The 21,742-nt window shown below is 44.7% G+C and overlaps 1 long non-coding RNA gene across 3 annotated transcripts in view; it reads right to left on the bottom strand.

The window, feature by feature from the left end:
- Positions 1 to 2,636: 2,636 nt before the first annotated feature.
- The window catches only part of Gm35900, a 29,310-nt gene continuing 10,204 nt past the window's right edge, over positions 2,637 to 21,742 (bottom strand). For 2 of the 3 annotated variants that reach the window (XR_868401.3, XR_003955915.1), the window contains exons 3-4: positions 6,803 to 6,914; positions 2,637 to 3,978 (exon numbers count right to left, since the gene is read on the bottom strand). This is a non-coding gene — a long non-coding RNA (predicted gene, 35900). Of the gene's footprint in view, positions 3,979 to 6,802; positions 6,915 to 16,014; positions 16,171 to 21,742 lie in introns of all 3 variants that reach the window. The other variant, XR_003955914.1, reaches the window with a different exon arrangement.

Genomic DNA, 21,742 nt, shown 5'->3' on the forward strand with positions numbered 1-21,742 from the left:
AATGCCCTGGGGACACCCACGGGACAGAGCATTTATTTCCTGCTGAAATCCCTGCTCAGTCCCAGAACACCCTTCTCTATCACCTAATCCTAAATCGCTGCTTGGAAGGCCGCTAGCTCCTAAAATCTCTAACCTCCACACTTTCCTGGCTCTTTAGACACGATACCGGTACTCAGTGCATTTTATTTAAAACAACTAAAAAACAAACAAACAAACAAAAATCATCTAAGGGGGAGAAAAATTGGCTGTAGTGTATCCCTGTGCTATCAGGGACAAACACAACGCTGGTCCTTTTGATCAATTACATTCCTGGATTCAACCAAAAGTGGGTAGAGAATAGACCAAGGAAGAATAGCGCCTCTGGGACATTTTTACCATCAAAGGATGCGTATTAATTGTGTGCGGGTTGTTAGGTAGATGGACGGAGAGATGAAAGAATGGCTGCACAGATGTTGGAAGAATAGGTATGTGGACACATGGCCTTTTAAAAATAGTTTACGTGTATGAATGTTTTGCCTGCATGAATGTATGTGTAGCACTTTACCGTGGAGTTGGTCAAAAGAAGGTGTTGGCTTCCCTGTCACTGGAGTTACAAAGGGTTGTGAGCTGCCATACGGGCTGGGTGCAGGGAATTAAACTCTGCAAAGAGGGAGTGCCTCTGCCAAAACAACCGATGCTTTATACCACTCACCAATCTCCCCAGCCCTGACAAATGAACTTTAATTTAGTAATTTTCTCACCACAAAATATAGCATACACTGAGGATGGGCAGGGGAAGGTGAAATTGAAATTGACCTCTACACGGCGAAGGTGTAGAAAGAGTTCATTCAGAAAGACCACTGAGAAACCACGGAAAACTGAAGCAAGCAGTGTTGGAGTACTAGAGAAGTCTAAGATGGCCAGTTCTCCCCTTTACAGTCTCCTGGGCTCCACAGCTTTCCTGCTCAGAGGCAGACAGGCTACTGAGGATGGTGTTAGCTTGAGACTTGAGTTCTCTCTCCTGGGAGCTCCTAGCTGTCCCCGAGCTGCCTATTTTACCAGCATGGGCACTCATGGCCTTATCACTCTGAATCCAGCTTCTGTGTCTGCAAACCAGCACAGGGCTGGCTACCCGTACTCCTTCTCGTTCCTTGTACATCCACAAAGTTCGGGCAGCGGTGTGATAAGGCTCTACGCCATGTGTTCTAAGCGGATTTTTTATATGAACTTACCAACAAGAGCTTTCTAATATCTTATCAATGATTAACTGTGTGGTGCAGGCTTGCCAGAGGTCACATAGTTACTGAAGCCCCAAAGTTGAACCCAGCTCTGGCCTCCAGAACCCAGAGAATAGGTGAAATAGGTCTCTGACCAGTGCCACATTGAATTGAAATGGATGTCCATTGCTGTGTGATTTTTCCCCCCTGTGGAGATGTGAGCAAATGTCTAATGTTCGCTGACATTAAACTAAATATGCAGCTTTCTAAATCTAGCTTGATGAACAAAATAGTTTCAGGGGATTACTTATAGGAATGTGAGTAGGAGGCTGATTCCATGAGCTCGGGTGACACAAAGGTGACTACATCAATGGAAAAGCCCATCCCTGTAAGGATAACAGTCCATGAAAGAGCTACATTGTACCTGGGTGGTGGTCCCAGCACATGGGAAGCAGAGGCAGGCAGATCTCTTGAGTTTGAGGGCAGCCTGGTCTATTGAGTGCGTTTCAGGACAGCCGGGACTACACAGAGAAACCCTGTTGTCTGGAAAAGACAAAAAATAACAACAACAAATAATAACAACTACTGGAGCCCGATGAACAGCTTGCAAGCAGCTCCACAGAATTCCGGAGCAATTGTGTAATGCTACCCTGAGGCCTTGTGAGTCTTGCAAGTTTCGGAGCTTTGCTGAGCCTCCTGATCCTTGGTTTTTCTGAATCTTACCAAGCTCCCTCCTCCCTGCAGGAAGGGCTGGTTCAAGCCAGAGGAAGTGGCTACACAACCATCTGCCTTCCCATCGCTTAGGACACAGTGCTTCAACAGTTCCTTACATTTCCACATTCTAGCCTAACCCCTATTCTGCCTGAACGATTTTCTATGTTTAACATGAACAAATGAATAAGAACAAAACCCAATGGTAAGATATATCCTGGGTAGCCTTAAGTCAAAGAGAGAGCTAGCTCAGCAGTTACAATCTCCTGCTGCTCTTGCAGAGGGTACAAATTTAGTTCTCAGTACCATGTGGGTGCCTCACAACAGCCTGTAGTACCAGCTCTAGGTCTCCTATACCACCACCTTCTGGTCTTCTCTGGTAACTGCACTCAGGTGCACATACAAACCAATCCACATAATTTAAAATAAAGTTTTTAAATGTAACAAGGGCCATACAGTTTTATAGACGAAGCATTGGGTGGGGATTATAATAGCTCTGTAGAAGAGCATGTGATTAGCATGTCTGAGACTCAGGTTCTAGTACTATACGAAGAGTGGAGGCAGCATGCAGACACAGTGGTATATGCCCATAATTCCAGAACTAGGAAGACCAGGGTATTCAAGGCCAGCATGAATGACAAAAGCAAGAAAGCCTTATTTAGCTATTTCCAGAACACACACAAAAATCAATATTCAATAGTCCTCTTCTTGGTTTTAGGTATTGTAGTCACTAAAACTAAAACAAAACATGTTTGTGAATAATTGTTCTGGCTAACCCGACCATGTCTACCACGAATGAGGGTGTTCTGAAAGGAACAATGTCACTTTACACATTCCCCAGGCAGTGCCGCTCTAGGAACCTTCAAAGAAGGCTAGTGGTCTCCATGGTGAAGCTGACAAAGGGGCCTAACGAAGGCTGTAGTCGCTCACCCTGGAGTCCTTTGCTCTCTGTACACTGGAGTTTACACTGACTTGGGATTGAAGAGGGGTGCTAATTCTCAAGTGCCCTGGGGATAAGGGAATAGCTGCCCATCGAGATAGCAAAGCAGCCGCGGGAGGGACTGGACCATAGAGGCCATGTTCCTCAGATGAAGGGAAGCTGTCAGGCATAGGGCTGGGACAGAAGGGACCTGTTAGGGACATTTGTAATTGATTATAGCTAAACGAATATTTTTTTTAAATAATTAAAACGGTGTTTTGCGTGATTCAAAACATGGCATCATATCTTTCGATTAAGAAAAATGTACTCCTATTAAGACTAAAGCTTGTGTAACAGGGAGCCAGGGAGAGAGGGAGAGGGAAGTGATTAGACAAGAAAAAAAAAGGCAGAAGGAGAGCAGGCCAGCGAATTGCTTCAAGCGAGCCAACATTTTCCTGTAAATATTTTACAGCACGATTTCCTGTTCCTCTTGCTTTTTTCTCTGCCTTACCTCTGGGCTAGGCTGCCAAAAATAACATGCCTGGCTTAATGACCAAAGGGCAATAAAACATATGCACTGTACTTCAGGTGTGATCTGTGTCTGATCCACCAGGCCACCACCTAACTCAAGGGCAGAGGTAGAAAGCTTCCACACAGTGAAAGTAAAGCAGGCTGAGGAGCCAAACGGAGCAAAGCAAAACCTGGGGTACATTTGTGCTTTGTGGGAGCCTACCCTCCAGTCAGCAACTGCTTCAAATAAATCGCAGATCCTTAGAGACGGTTCTTATCTCAAGTGATAGTAATATGCTCTAAAACAAATGTGTGAACTTATTGTTAATAACCAATCAGTGTACCTTTAATATCCAGCGAAGATAATTCGAGCATCAGAAAAGCCAGTTATGCGGTGTGAGAGCATCCAGTCTGCCACCATACTTCACTTGGTGTGGAAAAAGAGGTTTCAAGTAAGTGAGAGGAGAATCGGCTACACGGTAGGCATAAAGCCATCACTCGATTCAAAAGCTGTTAACTGTCACAATCAGCTCAAGGGGCAGCCAGGAACTCAACCTGTGATGAGCAATGGGTTTCCCCTTCCTTTAAAGACTTCCCAGTTTGTGTTTTTCCTCATCAGCTGAAAGTTGACAAGCTTTTCATCTAAAAAAAAAAAAAAATTAAAAAACAAACAAACATCCCTTCAGATTCCCAGTGACCCAGACAAATGTCATTCTTCAAGTCACTCTTTGAACTAGTCCAGTTACAGCCTCTCGGTGGCTACCTCACTGGTCCATGAGCTGAGCAAATGCTTTCACATTCACTGTGTATTTGCACAGAAGTCCTGGTTTTTTAAGTCCTTGCAAATTAGAATTTAGAAGCCCTAATGGGACTTATTATCCAGGGGAGACAAATAGCAAAGCTTTACATATTATACCACTGATTTTTTTTAAATTAAAATTAGACCATGTGCAAGAAAATTGAACCCCACGGTTACTGCTAAACAAACTTTAAAGAGCTTCTAACACAGACCTGGGATTAGAGCAGCTGTCTCTTTGCTGCCACATAATTGCTGCATACTCACACCAGAGGTGCGGGTCATGCATCCTTCTAAACCTCTCCCATGACAACCCCATTCAGAACAGTCTTTAGCTCAATGTCCCAAGCAGCTGCTGGAAAGAAAGGGAAACAGCAGAAGAGCTGGGTGCCAATGAACTCCCTTTGACCACTGAGAACACAAAGTGATTTCTCGTTGGTTTGTTTGTTTGTTTTTTAATTAACAAGCATGAAGAATGTTTTCTGCTTTGTTCTGCTTTGTATGAGGAGCTACAGACTAAACCCAGGACCTTGTCGTGTTAGGCCACGTTCCCAGCACAAGCATGAGGTGTGTGTTGGTTGGATTTTTGTCAACTTGACACAAGTTAGAGTCATCTAAGGAGAAGGTACTTCTGTTGAGAAACGGAACCCATTAGATTGGCCTGCTGGCAAGCCTGTGGTGCTTTTTACTTGATTGGTGATTGATGTGAAAGGGCCTAGCCCACTGTGGGCGGTGTCACCCTTAGGCAGATGGTCCTGAGATACATAAGAAAGCTAAACGAGCAAGTCAGGGTGAGCAAGCCAATAGGCAACACTCCTCCATAGCTTTTGCTTCAATTCCTGTCTCTGCCTTGAATCCTTGCTTGACTTCACACAGTGATGACCTACTACCTGGATGTCTAAGAGGACATAAAACCCTTTTTCTCCCTTAGTTGCTTTTGGTCATGATGTTTATCAGAGCAACAGAACACGCAAACTAATTTCTTAAAGCAAACTGGTTCTTAAAGACTAGTATCCATTCTCAGCAGGTGAATAGACTGGCCTTTACCATGAAGACCAGAGAGCATCAAAACCAGTTTGCTAGAGGGAGATATTTGTAGAAGTCATGCCTAGAAATGGTTACAATGGGTAGATGGTCTAATATTCTTCAATGACAGGGATGAAAGAGAGAAAATTCTAAAGTTGTTTACATTATGGTTGAGGGAAAATACAAGATGAGGAAAAAAACAGTCTAGATTCATTGTGTTTTGATATTTTGTTTGTTTGTTTTTTAACCTCAGTATCTTAGTTCTGAAGGTTGGAAACTTCCTCATTCTAGGAGAGAGCTGTTCTGTACATGTAGAAATATTTAATGATATCCCATGTGTGTGTCAGCTCCATCAGATATAAAAAATAGTAACCTCTACCCAAGTTGTGACAACCTCAAATGTTCAAACTCTGGAGTTTGGTTTCTTTTAAAGTCCAATGAATGGCTCTTCCAGAGGACCTGAATGAAGGTGGAAACTTCTGGTTTCTTTGGAAAGTCAGTTGTATTGGATGGTGTTTTGCTGGGGCCAACATGTGAAGGAGTGTTTTCCTGAATCAGACACAGGTGAAAGGGTGTTTCTCTAAGGCAAACATGTGAAAGGACACATGATACTAAGAAGGACCCAACAGATGGTGGATAACACTGAATAGAATTGGTATGCCTTACCATTGTTTATTGGTCATTGTCAGGACTCCATAGAGAGAAACACACCAAAATGCTTCTGGTGGTGTGCTGGTGGCTTCTTGCCACTTCTGCAGATTTGAACCGATTGGCAGAGTAATGTCAGCTGACATATGTGACATTTTACTAAAACAGACGCATGTACTGAGGTAAGACCCGTGGTGAGGCAAGACCCGTGGAGGACATGTGATGTTTGGAGGGAGTATAAACAGGACTCAACAGACTGTGAGGGGGCTTACTTGTAGAGCTATCTTTGCAAGGCTTTTTGGTCTTTGCTGATCTTTGCTTCGTTGAGAGAGGCACAGCAAAGGACTTCTCCTGGTGTCTCTGATAGTCCTGGTCCTTCCTGCTAACTTGTGCTGATTCAGTAAGGCCTGGCTCTCTCTGCTAGGTTGTACGTCTGCTGCTGATTCATGTTTGCTATCCCAACACTACAAAACTGGATTGCTGGTGTATTCATGAAGTGTTTGTGAGTGGATCAAGCTGCCACTGATTATTCTTGTGGACCGAGCTTCTGATTTCTCGACAATGCAGATGAGATTTGCTTCAAAGAACAATTTCTCAACAGGTCCACTTTTTTTGTATACTAATTATCTTTATTTTCCATTATCTCTGGTGGGTGGTGGGCTAGAAGGGAGGTTAAAGCATTTAAAAACTGTTATTAAAAGTAAGGTGAGAAAATTCAAAATTACACCTGAGTTTATTTCCCATGTTGACCAGCTCACAACTGCCCTGACTTCAGTTCCAGGGGATACAATACCTTCTGGCCTCTGCAGACACCTACATTCATGTGCACACACCACACACAAGCAGATATGCATATATGTAATTAAAAAAAACCATAAATCGAAAGCAAAATTAGTATTGAACTTGGGCAGAATACTATCAGATATATACTATAAAGATCCTGATAAAAATTTTGCAAATGCCAAAGATTATGATTGTAGTTTGAAAGATCTTTACCATATACTCAGCCTGCACGATCCAGTTCCATTCCCTGTTGAGATGTGTGGGCTGGAGACTCTGGAAGCTCATAGCCAGCTAGCCTGGTACACACAGCGGTGATCAAGAGAACCTGGTACAAACAAAATGGAAGGAGAGTATTAACATCTGAGGTTGTCTTCTGACCTCCACACATGCACCATGCCACACACACACACACACACACACACACACACACACCGTACATATGTTATAAAACAAAATAAAATAAGACAAAAAGAAAGGATGAGCAAAGAGTCCCTTAGAAAAAAAGGAACAGAATTCTTACTGAAATTCCCTGTGGACAGAATGAAATATTGCTTAGCACATGATAGGTCTTCAATAAACACCGGGGGAGGGGGGAAGACAACAGTGAAATGTTAAGCTCTGAAGAACACAGGTAACCATGGCAATGGCAAACACATTCTGAAAGATCATGGAATACACTGAAGGCAGCCTGAGGCACCTGCTGCTGTCATTTATTAACTTACAAGCATTTGTCCTGCACTGAGTTACCTAAATTCTTTTAATTAAAGCTTACCAATTGGAGGAGGGGCTGTTTTATTCGTTTTTTGTTTTTTTTTTTCCTGAGAGAAGGAAGTTGAGACTTACAAACTCCTGCTCTACTTAATAAAATCAACAGTAATGATTAACTGAAGCAACTGTTATTTTAAGCACCTTACAGACACGATATTCAAGATCATTTCAGAAAGAATTATCCAATAAAACCAAACCAAAACTATGCTGAGTTGCCATTTGATGCTATGACAGTGCTAAGTGGTGGAGATGCAACAGCCAACCACCTTCGAAGGACTTTCAATCTGGGGTCTGTATTCATTTCTTGAGATTACTATGACAGTACTGTAGAAAGGGTCACTTAAACATGCTGTCTTATAGCCTAGAGGCCCAAATCAAAGCATTTGCTGGGCTCCTTCTGGAAGCCGTGATAGAGGATCTGTTCCCAGCCTCTCTCTTGGCTTTCTCCTCCTCCATCCCCAGATATTCTTTGGTTCACAGGTAAAATGCCCCATGTGTTTTCACATCATTTTCCCTCTATACACAACTGCCTTTGTCTACATTTTCTCCTTTTTGAAAGGACTACACTTGAGCCGGGCGTTGGTAGCGCACGCCTTTGATCCCAGCACTCGGGAGGCAGAGGCAGGCAGATTTCTGAGTTCGAGGCCAGCCTGGTCTACAAAGTGAGTTCCAGGACAGCCAGGGCTACACAGAGAAACCCTGTCTTGAAAAACAAACAAACAAACAAACAAACAAAGAAAAGAAAGGACTACACTTAACCGTATAATCTCTGCTGACTTGACCATCTGAAAAGACCTTATTTTTCTTTTCTTTCTTTCTTTCTTTCTTTCTTTCTTTCTTTCTTTCTTTCTTTCTTTCTTTCTTTCTTTCTTTCTTCCATAGGCCTAAGGACATTGGCATCAATGAAAGTCACACAACTCACCCAGAACCAAATCATTTCACAGTTGGAGCAACTAATACTCTGAAAAGTCGTCTTGCCTGAGAACGCCTAACTGCAAGGGGCTGAGATCGGATTCCAAGTCTGGCTGACTCTAGGGCATCATACCTTTAAGCATGGTGTGCAACCAGTTCTCAGGGAGAAGTCTTAAGGGGAAAAAATGGTTCAGAAAGTATCACCCAGTACTTAAAAACAAATTTATTTATCCAACCAACATCTATGGATGATGTACACTATGCCTGTGCCAGCTTGATGCAAGCACTTGAGGTTCATTCACAAACAAGATGATGCCATTGTTCCAGACAGGAAAATAGGTGATAAACATGAAAACTGGTAGAAATCCTGTGAAAGCCCTAAAAATAGAGCAGGCAGGATAATAGCACCATCTTGAGCATGCTGGCAGGGATGGGTGTCAGTGAGCAGGTGTGAACCAGGTGATGAGGATGGAGGGGACCACAGGGCAGAGGCCATGAGCATGAGTTGGTTGGCCTGACTTGGGAGCTCCCATGAGACCTGCTGATATCCAGAGAACTGGCAGGCTCACTCCAAGTCAATGTCAATTAACAGCTAATTCACTTCCCAAACCCAGTCTGACTTCCAAGTTGGAGGTTCTTAGCACAAGAACAGAGACAGAAGAGCTGAAATCTAGGGCCAGAAGAAAAGCTTCCGCTTTTTAAGAAGCACTCGGACTGCCCCAGGCCAGCCTTGCCTTGGGCACTTGGAGACAGAGGTGATATTACCCCATGTTGATGAGAAACTCATTGCTTAAGCCTGGCAGCTCACGTACTGGAGTTTATCAATCAAGTTCTATTACATGGCTGATAGAAACAAACTAATAACTTAAGAAGGAAAATGTGGACTGCGGGCATAGTTCAGTAGTACAGCGCTTGTCTAATGTAAGTGGGGGTTTTGATCCCCAGCACCACATATAAACACATGAATATATTTCCCCTTTTAATCTCTGGATCTGCTTGAAGGCAACAAAGTAACAGCAATCAGGCTGGAGAACCAAGGTGCTGGAAAACTGACTGAGGTTAGAAGAGTCTGGAGAGCAAGGACATTGATGGGCATCTCACACTGCATAAGATTTCCGGAACTGGAACCGATTTTAGTCTCAGGATACACAGCCATAAAAAGTCATCCCTTGGTTAATTTGAAAAGGCAGGAAACATAAAGAAAGGAAAACTGACCCAGGCTTCTATAGAAAAGTCCCCTGCTAAGCAGAGGTATCTGCAGACACACTGGGGCACACCCTGAGGCACAGCTGTCAGAGTGGGGTCAGTGGCAGCACCTAGGCTGGCAGTACTTTGTAAGGTTCTAAAGCAACCCATTCTAGAAAGGTAAAAAGGAAAATATGGAAAGTGAATGGAGGGAACACTGTGGAATGGAGGTACCTGCTTCTCAATGGGGTTCATACACCACTGGCAAGAGGCAAAAGCTAGCGACAAACTAGCCAAACTAGCGCTGAAGAGCAAAGGCAGCAAGCAAGAAGAGAGCCATGCTGGAGCCGTTTTCAAATTGCTCCTGTCAATGCCCGCCCTCCCGCCCTGCTCACTTCCCCCTCATCTTCTTTCTTTCTCTTCTTTTGAGACAAGGTCACACTATGTATTTCTAGCTGGGGTACAACTTGCTATGGTGGCCTCAAGCTCTCAGAGCTTTGCCTGGTTTGCTTCCCAAACAATGGGATTATAGGTGTTTGCCACCACACCCAGCAAATGGAGTATTTCTCCGGAAGGAAAATGTCAAGCCCTTAGATCTTAGTAAATAAAGTCAGTCACCTGTCTGTGAGGGGTAAGGGAGTAATGTGTCTTTAAACGTACCAACCTGGGGTTCTCTCTGATTATGATACACCAAACTTCCTCTGTCTCCTTGAGCTTCCCAAGGTGATGGCAGTAACATGTCAGAGAGGTTTAGTAGAAGTAAACTCTCTCCTGACCACTGCAATCTGGTGTTTTACGGCTGTGTGATATATAATGACTCCACCGCAGGCTCTGGCTGCTCCCTCCTCCCATCCTACACTCCTATGACTGGTGGGGAAGCTGGGCAAAATGATACCAGAAAGATTAGTGCCATGGGATCAGCGAAGCTCTGACCCCAGACCAAGGAGGCGTCCTTCTTACAACGTGCCTGGTCACTGGAGGTGGGAGTTGGGGTCTGGGGGGTGGGGAGCACCTGCTCTCCACAGCTCCTCTTGTCATAGAAAACAGTTCCATGTGCTTTTTAGCCTTCAGATGTACAAATGGGCCTAAACGAAAAGCAATCTACTACAATTGGCTTTCCATACCCATGGGCTCTGAATCCAAAGATACAACCAATTACAGATGGAAAATATTCATGAAAAACATATTGTAGCTGAAGGGTGCGGTATAGTTTCCCTGTGGTAGCCTTGTCTTTCCAGAACTATCTTTCTCGTCTCTGTTCCCTAAACAGTTCCAAGAGGCGGCTATTTACATAACATTTACATTGTATTTGGTATTGTAATTGGCTAGAGATGATTATGGTTCAGGGAGGAGTATGAAGAGTATGTTCAACTACTATGGTGGTCTACATGAGGGTCTGGAGCAGCTAAAGGCTTTGATGTCTAAGGGGGCCCCTGCCACCACCCCTCAATGGATCCCAGGGGGGGACTGCATTTTCCTTCTGCCACACTCCCCCCAAAAAAACAAAATCTCTCTAGAGAATTTGTTCTAGAATGTTTTTCCCACAGTTCTTTCACTGGAGTTGTCTGTCTTAATTAATGACTTTAGCAAGATGCCAAACAAAAGACTTCAATTTTTTTTTCTGGACTCTTTATCATTTTTAGTGACCTCCCTCCTTCCCCACCCCTAACTTGATCCTTTCCCCACCAGGAAGAAATTCCTAGTGGAGCATTGAGTACATTCATTCCAGGCCAGACAGTCACAGAGCCAAGTTATGGCTTTCCTATTCATGTCCTGTTGGGATCCTGCCATTGGTCTCTTCCACACTGGACTTTGACCCTGGACATGAGACCTAACCCGGTCAAAGGAATAGTCATGGTGATCTGGGTGTGTCCCAACCAGACTACACCTATACCTGTTTCTGAGCCTACCCTCCAGCACCCAGCCTAGGCCTGGAGCTATCTAGCACCCTTCTGTCCTATTCTAAGACTAGCCAGAAATGACTTTCTTTACACTCTGGTCGATAGCCACACACCTCCACCAACACCTTCACTTCCGTTTCTGATCCTTCCCCTCTTCACCAGTTTCAGTGTAGCAGTTGTAAATTCAGCCACGAAGCATGTGCACTGCCTGATCCCTCTGTGTTCAGTGAAAGGGTTTACAGGGAGCGAGGGTAGTAAGATAAAGGTTCAGAGCCAGGTCCTGCTCTAGCCAACGCTTTGAAACAGTTTTGCTATCGTTTTTAAAACACTGCATTAAGTACTATCTATGCCCTAATTAATGAGCTTCTTGGGCATCTCTTTAAGTTGCGTGTTGCCCCTTACACAACCCTGCCCAATAGTGGCCAAAAGGAGCACTTGTCCACCTGGAACCACTCACTACTCACAGATTCTTTAGAGTCATGCTCAGTGCTCAACTCTACTTTGCTACAAAGATGGGGTGGTGATCTGCAATATCAAGGTTGTCGGAGTGAACGCTGAGTCACTTATAAAACCCTCTTGGCAAAAGGCCACATGGATCTTCATAAACACCACTGCTGGAGAGCAGGAACTGTTTCTAAACAAAGTCAAAACTAAGGCTTTGCACAAATGCCACCATAGCCTCGCTTGCATACAGCCCACCAAGCAGTTGCCTGCTCAGTCTCAGACAGACATCATCTGGGTTACTGATCCTGCAGGTAAGAATAATTGTTTCAGAACAACTCAGTAATCTTCATCTTACCTTTAAACACCTTTGTCTCACTTGGGCACCTTGGGCACACCCATAATTCACCATGGCACATGTGATCCATTGCAATGCTTTGAGGTTTCTGGTGGGACTTTTTCTCATTAGGGAGTGTCTTGTTTGATTGGCTAGGTTGATACATCCTGTCTAGGAAATATATCACTGTGTAGTAGGGAAAACAACTAAATACCAGTGTGACTTTTAGAGGCCCCACCAGTGGGTGATGGCAAGGTGACAGGCAGTAGCTGGCTTAGCCTCGAGTTGATTAGAAGAGGTTTCCAATGGCCTGTACTTGGCATGAGCCTGTAATCTCAGCTACTAATGAGGCTGAGGCAAAGAGGATCACAAGGTCAAGGCCTGATTGGGGTACAGAACGAGTTCAAGGCCAGCTTGAACAATTTAGTAAAACTCTGTCTCAAAATGAGAAGCAAAATGACAAGGCTGAGGGTGTTCAGATACAAGAGGTCTTACCTACTACATATAAGGCCTGTGATGGTTTTAATGAAAATGACCCCCACAGGTTCATAGGGAATGACATTTTTCAAAAGGATTAGAACTTGTGGCCTTGTTGAAGTAGGTATGGCCTTGTTGGAGGAAGTGTGTAACTGGGGGGTGGGGTGGGATTTGAGGTTTCAGAAGCCCAAGCCAAGCCAAGCCAAGCCCAGTCTCTCTCTCTCTCTCTCTCTCTCTCTCTCTCTCTCTCTCTCTCTCTCTCTCTCTCTCTCTCTCTCTCTCTCCTTGCTGCTTGCTGCTTGCAGATCTGGATGTAGGACTTTTGGTTTCTTCTCCAGCACCATGTCTGGAGACTATGTGTCCCCATGCTTCCCACCATGATAACAATGAGTGAAACCTCTTAACTGTTAGCTAGCCCCCTTCAAATGTTTTCCTTTATAAGAGTTGCCATGGTCATGGTGTCTCTTCACAGAGATAGAAATCCTAACTAAGACAAAACCTTTGTTTCAATCCATGATGGGAGAGGGAGGGTAGGATGGAGGGCAGAGGAATGAGTTATGTGGCTGTTTGGTTAGAGATAGAGGATGGCTGAACAGCAGTGCAGTGCACTGAAACACAGTGCAGCATAATGAAATGAACAGTTGGAGGAATCCAGAGCTCTAGGGTGGAGACTCCATTTCTTTGGGAGGCTTATCGGCTAAGCCAAAGAATCAGGACCATCAGAGGTGGGGGAAAGAGAGAGCTGTAGAAGGTTTTCAGGTATGGCAGTACTGATTTAACATCAGTTTGGGTGGGATCATAGTCTCAGAAGGTGGCCAAGAGAAATGAAGATAGTGTGAGGAATGAGAGGCCAGGCAAGAAACACACCTGAGTCCCTGGAGTTGGTTGACAAGAGTTGAGGCATCCTAAGAGGAGCCTGAAATAATCCTGAAAAACCTCTGCCCTCTTGACTGCTAACAAGGAAAATACAAGTATTGCACATGGTCACCATCTTTACCCTTAACACCCTCCTCTACAAGCTAGTGTGGGTAAGCCTTAGATGAACTGTCTCTCATATGATGGGTTAATCTTGATTGCCCACTCAATGGGATTTAAACTCACCATGGAAAGAAACCTCTAGGTATATATGTGAAGATGTTCCTAAATTAAGTTAGTTGAAGTAGAAAAAGCTGCTAAAACTATGGGCAGCACCATTCCATGGGCTAAGATCCTGGACTGGTTAAAATGGATGAAGCTAACTCCATGCCAGCACCATCACTCTCTCCTTCCTAGTTCAGGTGGGATCCGTATGACCAGCTGCCTCAGGTCTCTGTTGTCATGCTTTCTCTGACATGATGGACTATACCCTCAAACTGTGTGCAAAACAAGTCTCTCCTTTCTTCCCACCTTCCTTCTCTTTCATCAGGTATTTTGTTACAGTAATGTAAGGTAAATAACATGCCCCTAACATGCTCATGTGTTTGAGACTTCACCTCCTGGGGTGGCAGTACTTTGAAGGGTCTAGAAAACTTAGTGGGTGGGATCTAGTTGAAGGACATGAGTCCATGGCCTTCCCTGCACTCTCTGCTTCCTGTCCCCTGTGAGGTGCAGAACATTCTCCACCATGATGTTCCCTCTAAGTGCATGAGCTCAAGCAACCACTAACTGAACCTCTGATACTGTAAGCAAAGCAAACGTTCCCTGCCTTGGGTTGTGATTCAAAAGAAACTAAAACAATAAAATCTCATTTAACCCAGTGTTCCAACTGGACAGAGTCCTTGCCCTGCTCCATCCCCATCTAGGTAGAAGAGTAGCCTTCTTTTCAGGCACTTGTGAGGTATATCTGGAAGCCTGGAACCATGGAGTTCACTCATAGTCCACTCCAGCATATCACACCACTCAGAGTGCTATGTGTTCTTCAGCTCCTACTCTGTGCACTTCACTCCCCAGACCACCTAAAGAATGTTTCTGCTGTCCCCTCTGCCAGAGGCCAGCCAGAGACACTCAGAGCCATGCTAACAGCCATCTCAGATTCTTCCAGGGGAGTCCCAGGTTCCAGGGACTGCATAGATCTGGGGAGAATAGTCTCTTCTCCCCAAACTGAGCTATAATTCAGAAATCAAGACCCCTAGGCATTCTCCTGAACACCCTTAAGAAGCTTGGGAACTGTTTTGTTGATCTCAGGGTCTCAAACGCCAAGCATCCTCTCTGTTGTTCTCAGTCATGTCTCTGCTTTTCCCCTCCCCATATCTCAACCAAGGAGCTGGCGCTCTCCCTTCATGCTCAACACATTTGTTTTCCTTCATGGAAAGACTTGAGTTCATTGTGTAACTAGACACCTTGTTGCACATTGACTTATTAATTAATCAACCATGATTCTTTTCTTCTTCTTCTTCTTCTTCTTCTTCTTCTTCTTCTTCTTCTTCTTCTTCTTCTTCTTCTTCTTCTTCTTCCCCCTCCTCCTCCTCCTCCTCCTCCTCCTCCTCCTCCTCCTCCTCCTCCTCCTTCAGAGAATTGTTCAGCTTTCAGTTGCTCATCCTATTGCAAAGAGCTGAAGCTTTCTTTGGCCGAAGGCTGGCCGCTCTATGTCCCACTGTGGTGAACATCTTGTGCCCAAGGGAAGGTTACACATAGTACAAGGCAAGATGAGGTGGTCTGTAGTGGGTTGGCCTCATGCTGCTTGTATTCAGATGCTAAATTCTGTACCCTAAGATCTGGTTGTTCCAAGATGAGCAGATCCTCATGGTTTATACCAGCTTTTGCTGTATAAACCTTGCCCCCAAGTTATCTGTGATTGGTTCATAAAAATGCCTACAGCCTGTAGCTGGGCAGAAAAGAGGAAGATGGGGCTTTGGTTCCCAGGTTTGGGGGTCTCAGGTAGAGACCATGAGAAGGAGAAAAGAGAGGGGAGGAAGAAGGAAGAAGTCACCAGGAGGTAAATGAGCCACCATGAGATCATGGCCTGTTGGAGTAGGAGCTGCCCAGGAAGAACATGGCAGATGATACCTCAGGGTTACTGACAGGGAAGTAGACAAAATAGCACAGAGGGTTGATCTCTGCCCAGCCCTAGTACTTTTAAGGCTTGTCTTTTATTTGGCAAGCAAGTGATCTAAAGTGGGGTAGAAACCCCCAAATATTTACTATAACAGTGGTCAGTCCAGGATGACTTTAGAGGGTCTGGTCCCTCCCTTGTTGCATTTCAGTTTGAAGCCATTGTCCCTGTCTCTGTTGCACAGTGCTGAAACTTTAAGTCACCATCCCTCTTGCCTCACAGGAACAAGGCTCTCCATCTGGTTTTGTTCAGTAGCATATCCCACAAGCCTAGAACTGCACCTAGCATAGAACTGGAGCTCAGTAAACTCAAAATGAATGAATGAAAATGAATGAATGAAAATGAATGAATGAATGAATGAATGAATGCTTACCTTTGGTAAGCAGGAGGCTGTGCAGTCAGAATATAATTGGCATAAGCACTTAGACCAGACTCTTTTCAGTGCATGACTGAGCCACTTTAGTCAGGTACTTTCTCTTTCTGTACACATTTCCACATGGAAATGAACCTTGTGAAGCACACCCCTGGACTGGAGGAAGAAAGCAAGGGATGAGTCAACACAGTGACTGTGACCATGGAGACAAAGCACACACAGCTGCTGCCAACAGGTGTTTCTCCTTCTTTCCTTCCTTCCTTCTTTCCTTCTTTCCTTCTTTCCTTCTTTCCTTCTTTCCTTCTTTCCTTCTTTCCTTCTTTCCTTCTTTCCTTCTTTCCTTCCTTCCTTCCTTCCTTCCTTCCTTCCATTTCCACCCCCCCCTTCTTTTTTCCAAAATCATCTATGGAACACATGTCTGACATTGCCTGCCACTGTTAGGACACAGTATTTAGACAAAAGAGAGGAAAACAACACTAGGGAGGCAGAGGCAGAGACAGGCAGATTTCTGAGTTCGAGGCCAGGTTGGTCTACAAAGTGAGTTCCAGGATAGCCAGGGCTACACAGAGAAACCCTGTCTTAAAAAACGAGAGAGAGAGAGAGAGAGAGAGAGAGAGAGAGAGAGAGAGAGAGAGAGGAAAAGTTGAAGCTGGTGGTAAAGACCACAGAGCTGGGATAAGAGAGGAGCTTATAAGGTATGGATGAGGTTCATTCTTGTCTGTTGTCTGGGCTATGGACTAATCTTTGATGCTAAATGAGACAGGGCCTGGAGATTTTGATTCTCATTCTGCCCTGATCAGACACAGATGCTTGAAGAACTAGCTGCCCATGATCTTTGGGACTCAGCTTCTTGATCTGAGGGTGGAATCCAAGACTCTTCTCACAGCCTGTGATTTATATTCCTCCCTCTCCTAACCCCAAGGGGAGCAGAGTACTGAAGCAAGTCTGTGATGCATCAGGGACTTAATATTTTCGTTTAGAAAACAACCATTAAATGACTTATTAGTCATCACCAGGCTGCTCGGCAGCTTCATTAGTCAATTTTGTCCTGAGCCTTAAATAAAAACCAAGAAATGTCATGCAGTTGCAGGATGTTAATAACAGGACATCATTTGTGTGCAAGGTTGGGTTATACCTCCCAGCTTCCTCTTTCTTCAGAAAGCATCCTTGGCATTCTAGCTTTGTGTATGTCACAAAGCTTTGTGTTTGTCATGGCCTTGGTGGTGGTTCAAGGACATCATAAGAAGCTGAACACTCTAGAGGTCTAGGTGTGCAGGTCCTTGAAGCCTCTTTCATAGGACAAGTGTGTATTCTGTGGAATGACTGCAGGCAACTACAGGGAGGAGGTGCAGAAGGGAGAGCAGAGTTTGAGAGCTATACAGAGCTTTGTTTTAAAGCAAATATCTGTGGCATAATTGTGTGTGCATGTACATGTCATGTCACAGATTTTAGTATTACCAGAAAAACAAACAAACAAACAAAAGAACCAAAAACCCATGAGAGCACCCACAAGAATTGCATTGTGTCTGACTACTGTGTGATTGCGCATGCCTGCTGCTCTCTGGAGCTGCACATTCTTGAGTCTCTATCCTGCCTGGATTCTCTGCGGTCCTCCAGCTTGCCCATCTCTGCCCCCTTCCCAGGTTCCTCAGTCCAACATGAGCCCCTGAGAACTTCTGAAACTAAAGACATCAGTTGTATCTTGGTCATAATCTCAGCTTTAAAAAGGTCTTCTAGGCATGCGCAACATGTGCTGTCTGAGCTCCATGTCAAGGTAATTATGAACATGGCCCAACACAAAACTGTAAACTTGCTTGAAACATGAAATTTAGGAGTTATGTTTTTGTTTTGTAACTAAGTTGTACAATTGAGCATGAATTTCATAGATAATGTTGTATCGTCCTGTCAAACAGTTACGCAAACTGGGTTATTTACCTTCTTTGCATTTCAGTACCGAAGTGTGTATGTTAGAGCTAGTCCCTAACATAAGATTGTGAGGGTTACATGAGTTTATATACACCAAGAGCACTGTGCACCTTGCCTGACACATGATCTTCATTAATGCTGTAATTTGGATACTAGTGTACCCAAAAGATGTACTCAACAGAGGTACACTGTTGGGAGATGATGACATATTTAAGAGGTGGGTCTGCCGGGCAGTGGTGATAGCTCACGCCTTTAATTCCAGCACTTGGGAGGCAGAGGCAGGCGGATTTTTGAGTTTGAGGCTAGCCTGGTCTACAGAGTAAGTTCCAGGATAGCTACACAGCGAAACCTTGTCTCGAACCCCCCCCCCAAAAAAAGAGGTGGGTCTACAGAAAGGTTCTTGGTTCACTGACTATTGAAAAGGATTAAGGTAATTCTATTTTCCTCCTTGGTAATTGTTACAGCAGGGTAGTTGTAAACAGAGAAAACTTGGCCTCTCCCTTTCTCTGTTCGCTTCCTGTTTGGAAAGTTCTCTTGCTGTGATATAGAGCCATCAGAACCTTCACCAAAGGGGCAACCAATATGGCTGCCTGCTCTGAACAGTCTGTGGATCAAGAGTTGTTAGTTGTTTGCCATGGATCTATTTCTAACTCCTTGGCTAACCCTTAAGGTTGCTCATTGCAGAGTGAGGTAAAGCTACAGATATTCTGAAATTCCACCAATGGCTCTTAAACCCTCCAGCACCAAACACAGAGCATAGGGTAGAAGACTTTCTCCCCAGCATCACACCCACAGCAAACCTGGATCATCTCCTCTTTAGGGCCCACTCCCCAACCCCCACACCCCTCACTCTAGCTCTCAGAACACATACTCCTCTTATTAACCCCTCCCAAATGTCCTAAAGTGCTGATGCCCGGTGCCTTGGGAGACTGACACCACCACCTGGCAGTGAGCTTCTTGCACACACACCCTTACTGTTCAGACCTTCTTCCAGTCTCTTCTTTCCACAGTTCCCCTTGCACTTGATCTAGGTGACAGTATCAGCATGGGCCACAGACTACTGGAGTAGATTATTGGAAGATGGGTACCCCAGGTTCCTCAGATCTGGGCCTTTCCTTCAATGTCACAACAGGAGAAACTAGGACAACTCATCCTCTGGTACAGGGAGGGGGGCACTGGCCACTAGAAATTTGACCATGCTCCGAAGAGTATATGGACAACACAAAAATGGACTTGCTTTCGATGGGGGAGTGGGATGGGGTATCAAGGAGGTCACAGAGGAGGTGAGCAGACATGGAAAGACTGAGAGGTGAATACACTTAGGATGCATGATGTGAGATTCTCAGATAAAATCAATTAAAGATAGATTAGATAGATATAAAAATAATCTTCTTCCATCCTTCTATATGGGAGCTGGTGATAAGGGACTTCTCCAGGATCCATTGCCCAACAGTAGGTTGTCAGACTCCAATTTCAGAAGGAACACTGCCCTGTACCCTGGAGGAGGAGTGTCAGAAGAACCCAGAAGGATTTGTGTAGGTAGGCTGAGCATGTCCCTGCTTGCTCTACAGTTAATATTTGCCATCTGTTCGGCCCAATCGCATTTCTGCACAGTTGACCAAGCTTCAGTTATGCTTATGTAAGGAAGTCCCCATAGAAATCCCAAAGGGCAAAAGGTGGCATGGCATAGAGTAGCTCACCCCTGGAGGTCCCAGGAAGGTGGCAGGCAGGGAGGGCATGGGATGAGAAGCATCTTCTCAGACCTCACCTAGACATCTCTCCTGTGGTCCTCATTATATCCACTATGATACGTAGTAAATTTAATTTTCTGAGTTCTGTCACACTTCCCCTGAGCACATTAACAGAATCTAAAGAGGCAGGGCATCTCTAATGTGTAGTCCATGATCAGAAGTACAGATTATGCAAGCTGGGGCTTGTTTGGCATTTAGAGGAGGTAGTCTTGGGCATAAGGTCCTTAGCTTAAGTATGAGATCTGATGTCATCATCAGACAGACAATGGCACAGCTGAGATAAGCCCAGCTGAGTCTGCTACAGAACGGCTTGATTGTCAAATGGGAGAAATGCCTTCCCCCACCCTCAACCCCCAACTCCAAGACTTGTGTGGTCACAAGAGTGGTGAGCACCAAGGGCACTGAACTGGGGGAGTTTGCTTTTTCTCTGTAGCCATAGACTGAGAGTATCACGTGCCAGCTACCAGACACAGAACCCTGGAGACTAAATGGAATTGTCCTCTGATTTCCAGCTCCATTTCAAAGCAGTCAAATGCAGCTGTCTCCAACAAGGGTGGTAAACTCGTAATACAATTTTTGTTCAAGAAAAAAAAAAAAGCACTGTCATTTTCTCCAAGGCCAGAATTGAAAAAGTGACTGGCACCAAGAAAGCCCTGGGCTTGGCTAGCATTCAAGCAGAGAAATATAATAAGGGCGTAGCTTAGACTACAGAACGTCTACAACATCCACTCTCCCGGCTTTTCCTTTTCATAGAGACTTGGACAAAGCAAGCTTCCTTAAGTAAAGATTATCTTTTTTCCAGCTTTCTGTGTAGCTAAGAGCTCCTGTAACTAAATTATAACCAAATGGAAAAGTCCTCAGAGGATAAGAGTCGCCCCTGCCCCATCTCTTCTTCCTATGCCCTGATCCAAATTTGGACTGAGGGCTGCAGCCCCAACGGCCATTGTGTGGCTCATCAGTTGATGTTGAAGTTAGAAGTTTCACGCACACCAGCATATAGACACTGAAAGGCATCTAACATAGCAAAGAGGCCCTCTCGCCACACACTGGCTTTTATAGATTCTATTTTATTTTATTTTTTAACAGCTGTGAACACAAATGACCAGTTTCCTAGGGATTTACGCCTCTGTTGTTTTCTATTGCTAGTGACCAAACGTCCTCATAAAACCCTAACATACTAATTGAGTGGGACCTGAAGGGTCCTGTGGCAAAACTTTGTCTCTTTTGGTCCACATGTGCATTTTGTTCATGAAATATATTTGGACTCATTTTGTCATCCATATTACAGACTCTTCACTTGTTTAAAGTCCAGCTAAAAACTGTCCCACAGTTGATGGAAATGCAAGTCTCCAGAGGCTAAAGAACAGAGCCGAGCCGCAGGGGTCCAGAGCTGAGCAAACCCACGCCTCCTTGCATGCATCTGTCTGTCCTGTTAAGGCATCACAGACTGACTCTGTGCCAGGTCCTGTTGAGTGTGGCTCCTAACACTCACCAATCACATAGGGATGAGGGCCGCACCTTACTTCCAGATAAGAAAACAAGGGAACCACGACATAAAGAAATGGATGGGTGGTGGTGAGTCTGTCTTTGTTGGGCCACTGATCTAGATTTAGAATTGTAGTTGTAGTTATCCAGCGTAGGTCCACTTGGTGTATTGCATCAAGTTACTTCAACAAGCTAAAAGACCCACAGGTCTGAAAAGCACCCCATTCCCTGGATGTGGGGAGTAGAGGTAAGATTGTCAGTCAGATGACTGCTCTCAGAGTTGCCTTTGGGGTAGATTGCCAGTCACGTGGGGTGGATAAAGCGTCCTTTGCTTGTGAGGATGTGCCACACAGTTTTGTGTGTGGAACCCCCCACTGCCTAGATCTACCCTCACATACAGGAAGGGAAAATACAGGTCAGGGACACAGAGCACTGTGCCCCCTTCCAACTCTACCATCTACCAGCTGTGTGTCTTCAGTTAGATTGATTAGCATCTCTGGGCCTTAGGCTTCTTCTCTGAAGTGAATCTCTGAATATTTTCCTTTTGTTTTGTTTTGTTTTGTTTT

This window comes from Mus musculus, chromosome 5 (genome assembly GCF_000001635.26).
Source record: "Mus musculus strain C57BL/6J chromosome 5, GRCm38.p6 C57BL/6J".
NCBI lineage: Eukaryota > Metazoa > Chordata > Mammalia > Rodentia > Muridae > Mus > Mus musculus.